Source organism: Pseudophryne corroboree, chromosome 5, assembly GCF_028390025.1.
Source record: "Pseudophryne corroboree isolate aPseCor3 chromosome 5, aPseCor3.hap2, whole genome shotgun sequence".
NCBI lineage: Eukaryota > Metazoa > Chordata > Amphibia > Anura > Myobatrachidae > Pseudophryne > Pseudophryne corroboree.
Window position 1 is genome coordinate 266,255,584 of NC_086448.1, and position 10,195 is coordinate 266,265,778.

A 10,195-nucleotide genomic window follows, 5' to 3' on the forward strand; every position below is an offset into this window, starting at 1 on the left:
ACCTTTTTCTGAACCGTGTCCAGAATCATCCCTAGGAACAGCAGACGAGTTGTCGGCATTAACTGGGATTTTGGAATATTCAGAATCCACCCGTGCTGTTTTAGCACTTCTTGAGACAGTGCTAATCCCATCTCTAGCTGTTCTCTGGACCTCGCCCTTATTAGGAGATCGTCCAAGTATGGGATAATTAATACGCCTTTTCTTCGAAGAAGAATCATCATCTCGGCCATTACCTTTGTAAAGATCCGAGGTGCCGTGGACAATCCGAACGGCAGCGTCTGAAACTGATAGTGACAGTTTTGTACAACGAACCTGAGGTACCCCTGGTGTGAGGGGTAAATTGGAACGTGGAGATACGCATCCTTGATGTCCAAGGATACCATAAAGTCCCCCTCTTCCAGGTTCGCTATCACTGCTCTGAGTGACTCCATTTTGAACTTGAACTTCTTTATGTACAGGTTCAAGGACTTCAGATTTAGAATAGGCCTTACCGAGCCATCCGGCTTCGGTACCACAAAAAGAGTGGAATAATACCCCTTCCCTTGTTGCAGAAGAGGTACCTTGACTATCACCTGCTGAGAGTACAGCTTGTGAATGGCTTCCAACACCGTCTCCCTTTCGGAGGGGGACGTTGGTAAAGCAGACCTCAGGAAACGGCGAGGTGGATCTGTCTCTAATTCCAACCTGTATCCCTGAGATATTATCTGCAGGATCCAGGGATCTACTTGCGAGTGAGCCCACTGCGCGCTGTAATTTTTGAGACGACCGCCCACCGTCCCCGAGTCCGCTTGAGAAGCCCCAGCGTCATGCTGAGGCTTTTGTAGAAGCCGGGGAGGGCTTCTGATCCTGGGAAGGAGCTGCGTGTTGCTGTCTCTTCCCTCGACCTTTGCCTCGTGGCAAATATGAATAGCCCTTTGCTCTCTTATTTTTAAAGGAACGAAAGGGCTGCGGTTGAAAAGTCGGTGCCTTTTTCTGTTGGGGAGTGACTTGAGGTAGAAAGGTGGATTTCCCGGCTGTAGCCGTGGCCACCAAATCTGATAGACTGACTCCAAATAACTCCTCCCCCTTATACGGCAAAACTTCCATATGCCGTTTTGAATCCGCATCGCCTGTCCACTGTCGCGTCCATAAAGCTCTTCTGGCCGAAATGGACATAGCACTTACCCGTGATGCCAGTGTGCATATATCCCTCTGTGCATCACGCATATAAAGAAATGCATCCTTTATTTGTTCTAACGACAGTAAAATATTGTCCCTGTCCAGGGTATCAATATTTTCAATCAGGGATTCTGACCAAACTACCCCCGCACTGCCCATCCAGGCAGTTGCTACAGCTGGTCGTAGTATAACACCTGCATGTGTGTATATACTTTTTTGGATATTTTCCATCCTCCTATCTGATGGATCTTTAAGTGCGGCCGTCTCAGGAGAGGTTAACGCCACTTGTTTAGATAAGCGTGTTAGCGCCTTGTCCACCCTAGGAGGTGTTTCCCAGCGCTCCCTAACCTCTGGCGGGAAAGGGTATAATGCCAATAATTTCTTTGAAATTATCAGCTTTTTATCAGGGGCAACCCACGCTTCATTACACACGTCATTTAGTTCTTCTGATTCAGGAAAAACTATAGGTAGTTTTTTCATACCCCACATAATACCCTGTTTAGTGGTACCTGTAGTATCAGCTAAATGTAACGCCTCCTTCATTGCCAAAATCATATAACGTGTGGCCCTACTGGAAAATACGGTTGATTCGTCACCGTCACCACTGGAGTCATCGCCTGTGTCTGGGTCTGTGTCGACCGACTGAGGCAAAGGGCGTTTCACAGCCCCTGACGGTGTTTGAGTCGCCTGGACAGGCACTAATTGATTGTCCGGCCGTCTCATGTCGTCAAACGACTGCTTTAGCGTGTTGACACTATCCCGTAGTTCCATAAATAAAGGCATCCATTCTGGTGTCGACCCCCTAGGAGGTGACATCCCCATATTTGGCAATTGCTCCGCCTCCACACCAATATCGTCCTCATACATGTCGACACACACGTACCGACACACAGCAGACACACAGGGAATGCTCCTAATGAAGACAGGACCCACTAGCCCTTTGGGGAGACAGAGGGAGAGTTTGCCAGCACACACCAAAAGCGCTATATATATATCAGGGATAGCCTTATAATAAGTGCTCCCCTATAGCTGCTTTGTTATATAAAAATATCGCCATAAATTTGCCCCCCCTCTCTGTTTTACCCTGTTTCTGTAGTGCAGTGCAGGGGAGAGACCTGGGAGCCGTCCTGACCAGCGGAGCTGTGAGAGGAAATGGCGCCGTGTGCTGAGGAGATAGGCCCCGCCCCTTTTCCGGCGGGCTCGTCTCCCGCTATTTTGAGAAATCAGGCAGGGGTTAAATATCTCCATATAGCCTCTAGGGCTATATGTGAGGTATTTTTAGCCTTTATAGGTACTCATTTGCCTCCCAGGGCGCCCCCCTCCCAGCGCCCTGCACCCTCAGTGACTGCCGTGTGAAGTGTGCTGAGAGGAAAATGGCGCACAGCTGCAGTGCTGTGCGCTACCTTTAGAAGACTGCAGGAGTCTTCAGCCGCCGATTCTGGACCTCTTCTGTCTTCAGCATCTGCAAGGGGGCCGGCGGCGCGGCTCCGGTGACCATCCAGGCTGTACCTGTGATCGTCCCTCTGGAGCTTGATGTCCAGTAGCCAAGAAGCCAATCCATCCTGCACGCAGGTGAGTTGACTCCTTCTCCCCTCAGTCCCTCGCTGCAGTGATCCTGTTGCCAGCAGGAATCACTGTAACATAAAAAACCTAGCTAAACTTTCTCTAAGCAGCTCTTTAGGAGAGCCACCTAGATTGCACCCTTCTCGGCCGGGCACAAAAATCTAACTGGAGTCTGGAGGAGGGTCATAGGGGGAGGAGCCAGTGCACACCACCTGATCGGAAAAGCTTTACTTTTTGTGCCCTGTCTCCTGCGGAGCCGCTATTCCCCATGGTCCTTTCAGGAACCCCAGCATCCACTAGGACGATAGAGAAAAGTGGAGAAGTGAGCCAGTGGAGAAGTTGCCCATGGCAACCAATCAGCATTGACATAACATTTATAATTTGCACACTGTAAAAGTATACAGAGCAGCCGATTGGTTGCCATGAGCAACTTCTCCTCTGGCTCACTTCTCCACTTTTATCACTGCTTAGAACATGTCCCCCTTGACTTTAAAGGAGATGACTAACATGGTACACTTACATCTTACAGGAAGCTTTGAATCAGTAAATGTTAAAAGAACAAAAACATGTAAAAACGTCTTACTGGTTACAGCAATATCTTTTAAAGACGAATTAACACTTAATTATGGCAACTTTAAGATGCCTAAAAGCTTTGGCAACACAATCTTGAAGCAACAACAAAACCCATGTAAAAATAGTTGTGTTTTAAACATGCACATAAAAAAAATAGATCTATAAAGCTGCTCTGCAGGCTAAAATAAGCATTTGTTTCAGTGAGACGTCTACTGTATGACCTTACAAAGCATGTACGGCTCTCATACAGACTAGAGTAACGATACTTACAGACCCCAGTGACTGGGATCTTGGCTCCTAGAAATTCTCAATGGTTATTTACTTTTTGAGACAGCATTTTGTTTGAAATTAAACATTTTGTTTTTATTTGACCTTATGTCAGCATCCAATGAAATACAGATTTACTTTTACATTGTTTGTACTACTGGTGCCCTCCACATTGCAGATTTCCTTACAGAAACAATAACAATTTTTATCTAGTTTCTATGATGTTCCCATGGGCAGGCCAGATCTCCATACTTTTATGAACCCATTGTGAAGTGAAGTCCTAATACAATGCTTTGGTGCAGTGTGTAACTGGAGGGGTGTGATCACACCACACTCCTCCACACGCTTTTGATGAGCTGACCAATCAGTATAGATACCATGGTTTCCATTCTCTTGCCCACAATATCCAATACTATCCTGTCAATTTAATTAGGTGTGAAAATCCATCAGCATGGTTTATTAAATAAGGATGTGTGTGACATCACTGAGTGTATCCAGGTATGGTAAGTACTTCGAGAGAGAGCAGGCAAACATTTCTCATGCACACCCACGAGATACATGAGGAAGGATTACACAAAACGGTATCTGCATATACTGTAGATGCCCTAGGCTAGGTACAAGTAAAGTACAAATATTGATGCGCACAAATTCATATAACTGATATTTTATTCATCATATGAAAAGCGCAAGGACACATTCACTTTATAATGCACTGCGGATGCCTACATACTGTAGCAACAAAACAAAAAAAGTTATTTAATTCTTGCATATAAACTGTATTTATGACATTGTGCCATGATTGCAATTTGCTCTGCAATTATGGTATCTGCAACTACTCTGTATGATCAATTGTGTAGCGTGTATACATAATTCATCATCCGATAAATTGTGTGGTCGCATCTTCCCATCTGATATGCTGCACACCAGACGGACAATGTGATGTGCGATGCGGTGTGTTAGCGTTCTCTGAGCGCAAAATATTGTGTCATCATATGGGGAATCATGCAATGCGTACAGTGACACAATATATCTGTGTATCGCATGTGGCGGGCGGTAGATCACGTGATATTTCAAGTGTGCACCCAGCTGTAGTCCTTTCTATTGTTTGATTCCGATTCTCTATTCCTGGGTTTTTTCTCTCACAACTTCTGGAATAGGACTAAAAGGCAAAATGTAAAGGAAAGGTCCTTTAATAGGATGAGCCCGACAATTCAATATTTATGATTAATAAATCAGATTTACTAGATGCAATCCCCTTCCAATTTACTATACAGATTCACAAGCTTTTTCATTTTTAGTTTAGGAGTCCGCTATGGTCACCAAAATATTCCAAATTGCTGCAGTGACTTCTACACAACCTGAGGAGTCAGTAAGTGTGCACTGAGGCACTATTATACTCAGAGGGGATGGGGAAAAGTCATGGAAGAACAACAAGAAATAAAAAGCAAGATAACTCCCAGAGACTAAGGGGTATATTCAATTGAAGTCGAAAACTGCCGTCTGTCGAAAAGACGGCAGTTTCCGACTTTTTAAGGTCGAATCCTGATTCGACCTATTCAATATTTTGCTACATTTTTCGACAAGTCGATAAATTCGACTTGTCGAAAAGCATGTGGATCGGCGGAATTGCTGCCGATCCACATGCTTGTGTCGAAAACGGGGCCAAATCCAACAGGTTTTGGCCCCCTTTTCGACCATCTCAGTCCGACATCATAATGATGTCGGACTGAGATGCGGACCCAGAGAAGGCGAGGTGGGGAGAGCCGCAGGGAGACGGAGGACAGCCGGCGAGCATACAGGGAGATCAGCGCTACAGTAGCGCTGCAGCTGGATGTCACTCACACGCTGCTGGAGCCTGGTGGAAGCTGCCGTGAGGTCGGGCGGGTGAGTGACATCCTGCTGCAGCGCTACTGTAGCGCTGATCTTCCCTGTATGCCCGCTGGCTGTCACCCTGGTCTCCCCGCGGCTCGCCCCCCTCTCGCCTCCTCTGTGTCCCATCTAAATTCGACTTGAAAAAGTCGAATTAAGATGGGATTGAATAGGGGTTGTCGGATCCATTCTGACAAATACATGTCGGGATGGATCCGACTTTAACTGAATATACCCCTAACTACAGGTGATAAACAGTAAATCCTACTACGTGTTGCTTGAGCTTTGCTGCAGGATAAATATTCCCAGTCTGTATGTGCATGTCTCCACCTAACAATGTAACATATGCAGCATAGAGGGGAAAATTGAATCAGCCGTGGTGATTTACCGTGGGCTACTTAATCAGGGCTATTCAATTAGCCCAGAAGGAAGCCTGCAGGATGCACTCAATCCTGAAATAGAAATCGCCAATAACTTACCTGTTTTCGGGTGCCACAATGGTGTTAACTCATAGGTCTGGGAACTTTGTCCAGATTCTAAGGATTAATGCCCGAAAACAGATTAATTGAATGGGAGAGAAAAAAAGGGGTCTCTAATTAAATATCCATAGGTGTTAAAGCTCAAGGCTATTCCCTTTTTCACCCCTATTAAATTAACAGGACTAATTGAATTCCCCCCATAGAGAGTTACGAACTTCAGTTTTTACTTGCCATGTTATTTTAGTGGGATCATTTTTACACGCAAATAGTGTAACGAAAACCAATAATGAATTTTGGTAAATTAAAGATGAAATACAATCATAACCAACAAAACCTAGCTTGGTCCTTGGATATAATAGAGCAGTGAACAAGATAAGACCACTTGTTATAAATGTACACCAGGCTATAAGGCAGGTGAATGGTTACTTTAATTTAATGATAATTTATTCCACATTATGGGGGTAATTCCAAGTTGATCGCAGCAGGATTTTTGTTTAGCAATTGGGCAAAACCATGTGCACTGCAGGGGAGGCAGATATAACATGTGCAGAGAGAGTTAGATTTGGGTGGGGTGAGTTCAATCTGCAATCTAATTTACAGTGTAATAATAAAGCAGCCAGTATTTACCCTGCACAGAAACAAAATAACCCACCCAAATCTAACTCTTTCTGCACATGTTATATCTGCCACACCTGCAGTGCACATGGTTTTGCCCAATTGCTAAAAAAAATCCTGCTGCGATCAACTTGGAATTACCCCCTATGGATGAATTGTAGATAAAATGGCAGCAATATCTTCTATATATTTTAGTTTGCAGATGGCAGGATCCAAGGGGTGTGGTTCATTAGGTTGACATACATTGGGTCGAGCATGTTTGGTCGACATGCATTAGGTCGACATGGTCATTAGGTTGACATGTGTTGGGTCAACATGGAAAAAGGTCGACATGAGGTTTTTTTTAAGTTTTTTGGTGTAGTTTTCTTTGAAAAGTGACGGAGAACCCCAATTAGTGCTCCGTAACCCCTCGCATGGCTCGCTTCGCTCACCATGCTTCAGGCATGGTGCCTTGCTGCGCTCGCCATAGGTTACCGTTCCCAATTGTAGTCCACGTGGATCGTTAAGTATGAAAAAGGTCAAAAAAAGAAAAAAATTGTGAAAAACTCATGTCGACCTAATGATCATGTCGACCTAATGACCGCCATTCGGATCCAAGTTAGTGGTCATGCCACCAGAAGAGTTTGGACCTATTTTAACGCAACCATTAGTCTACAAAAGGCTAATATTGCAGCAATTACCAGATAGTTCTGCGAGTACTCTACACACTTGTTGAAAACTATTTTTTTTTTTTTTAACTGGAGACTGATATGGAAGGTATCCAGAATAAACAGCAAGCATTCTCTTCACAGGTGAAAAAACCCTTTAATACCTCAACTGACCTACAAAGTAAACTGAGGCTCCTTACACAGTGGTGGGGGAAAACACATTTGAATAAGCTTTTTTTTTTAACTGCTTAAACTGGTATGTGGATGGAACATGTTGGTTGCAAAGACCCCATAATCACTTGTGAGTGGCTGAGACAAGGCATGGTATTTTGGACAATGCCCTTATCGGCTCACTGGAAATCGGCAAAAAAGGGTTCAGCAGTGTACTCCAATGACACCTTCCTCACCTGCTAAGGGAAAGTGCTGGATAGAATCTCATGTTAAGCATGTGTGCCATTGGCAATAGCATTCCTGACATTTTCCTAATGCCAGTGTGTAACCAGCCTTTCAATAGTGAAATTGGTGCACAGCAATATTATACTAGTGACTAAATCACAAAACCATTTATATTGTACACAATTTTTTTGCTAAAAAGGGAGTATAAACAGTCTGACCCAACAACAACAGTAACAATCAGAGAGAAGATGTATTTTTTAGTTACAATGTGTTGTAAAGTCAACCAGGCAAAATCAAACTTGCCTCTTTCACACTTGCCATGAATTGTCCCAATAGGAAGAGCACTTTTCTAAAAGGCAAAATAAAACAATAAAAAATGGTAATCTTCTTTGGTTTTAAGATTTCTTCATAGAAATACGAGTTCATAACATTTAGATTTACAAAAAGGGAAGATATGGATAGAAAAATATTTTAAACACACATACAATCAATGTCCCATGTGATCAGAGTTTAAGCTTCATTTAGCATTTTGTTAAACAAATACAAAACACCACTAATTAAAAGGTGCAGTCTCATGAATACCTTTCAAACTACTCAAATATTTCTATCACTGGTGATAAATGTAGAGAATGAAGATTTTAGATAATGGTTTTACAGGGTGCACAATTAGAAAAATCTGTAGTATTTTTAATTACAGCTAATAAAAGGACCAGGAACGTACTAAAGCAATGACGACATTAGACATGCACGGTCACAACAGTATCCCAATAAAATACGGTCTGTAAACAGGAACCAAGTTTTACCTAATTTGCAGAGGGTAGTGTAGTGTAATTTAAAGGATACAGTGCATAATGTCTCCCCCTCCAAACGCTAAGCAAAAGCATAAAACAGTCACTGAACTCAAAAGTGATTGCTTTGAAACTAATCCAGGGAGTACCTAAACCTTTGATTGAGTCTGCACTAAACAAGGCTCAAATGTTTAGATAGCATTTGCTTAGATGACTCATATTCCTATAGTGATCAGTTTCCCAAACACACTGCTTTCTTCTGTTCTCTTCACTTTTTTACTAAATTGCCTAGGCTGAAATAACCTTATTATTTCTATTTTCTATCCCAACTTCACGTGTTTAATTCAATTCACATTAGTGCAATGTGGAAATAATGAGGCAGAGCTGAACACAAATTTCTCCTGCAATGTGTGCACAGAACAACGTGCATACAATCGCCTGTATGCAGGCTTGTACAAATCTACATGGTGCACTTCCCACTATACAAACACTTGGGATTCAATCCAATTCTGTGGAAAGTTCTTGTGGGTGCGGGTCAGCGCACCAACAGCGCAACTCTACGGCAGCCCGGAATCGCACAAACTGTGCAAATTCAGGCTCAGAGCTGGCCATGAGGAGTGTGAGAGATGCGGTGTCGTCACAGCAACTCGAACCCTTGGCTCGTAAATGGATTGACCCCTTGGTTTAATTAATAGTCATCACCAGGATGTCCATACCCTAATACCAAAATGCAAACCATAGCCTGAAAACAGGCTTATTTTATGTTTATGTCCAATTCCATTGACATTGCCTAATTGAGAAGTCATGCCTCTCCAGTAGCAAGTGTGGTTGCAATTAAAATGCATACGACTCTACATTGCCTGTACTTGCATATGCTTGGTTCTGGAGCAGAAGTATTGCGCATAACAACAGGAGTATATTCTGCCCGCCCTATGACAGGAACATTCTGGAGGTAAACTGTCACAGAATAAAGTGTTGATGGAAAAAAATGAAACATCTCTAATCATGGAGGTGGAGAGTTTCACATTAAAACAGATATATGTTGCACATTTATTCATATAGGTCTCCTCCACCTGCTTTTGCCACCAGCATGCGTACACATTGATTTTGGGGGGTAGAATTGCAAAAGATATACATATGTCACTTCTCAAGTTGAGTGTAAATGACACATTTCTATATTAAAAGTATACCAAGTTCCAATGGAAATTGTGGGTTAAATCAATGTTCATGAAAAGAGAGCTGATGAAATCACATTGGTGTGAATGAATGTATAGACTATAGACACAAAATGGCTAACCAGCAACGTGTAGGAAACCGGAGCACTGGGTGTGGATTAAAAGAATGACAGTGTCCATATAGACAGTCAATAGGTCAGTTAAATGGTTTACATGGCTTTAGGTCGACAGAGTCAATATGTCAACATGTGAATAGTCAACACATTTTTGAGGTTTTTTTAACCCTAGTCACAACCCTAAACCTAACCCACCCCCTAGTGCCTAACCCTAACCATCCCGCCAATTCCGAACCATAACCCAACCAGTGCTTCCTAACCCTCTCCATGATTCCTAACCCTAACCCTCTACCAAGTGCCTAACCCTAACCATTCTCTCAAGCAGCCTATCCATAATCCTCCCCCAAGTGCCTAACCCTAATGCCAACCTTCCCCATAACCCTAAACCGAAAAATCACGAAAAACCATGTGTCACCCTTTTTGTCCATGGTGACCATTTAACTGTCAACGTTTTGACCCTGTTGACCTAATGACTGTCAACCATCTAGTGACAACCTATTAACTATCTATCATCTGGATACCATTTATACTATTGTAATTTAATATTCA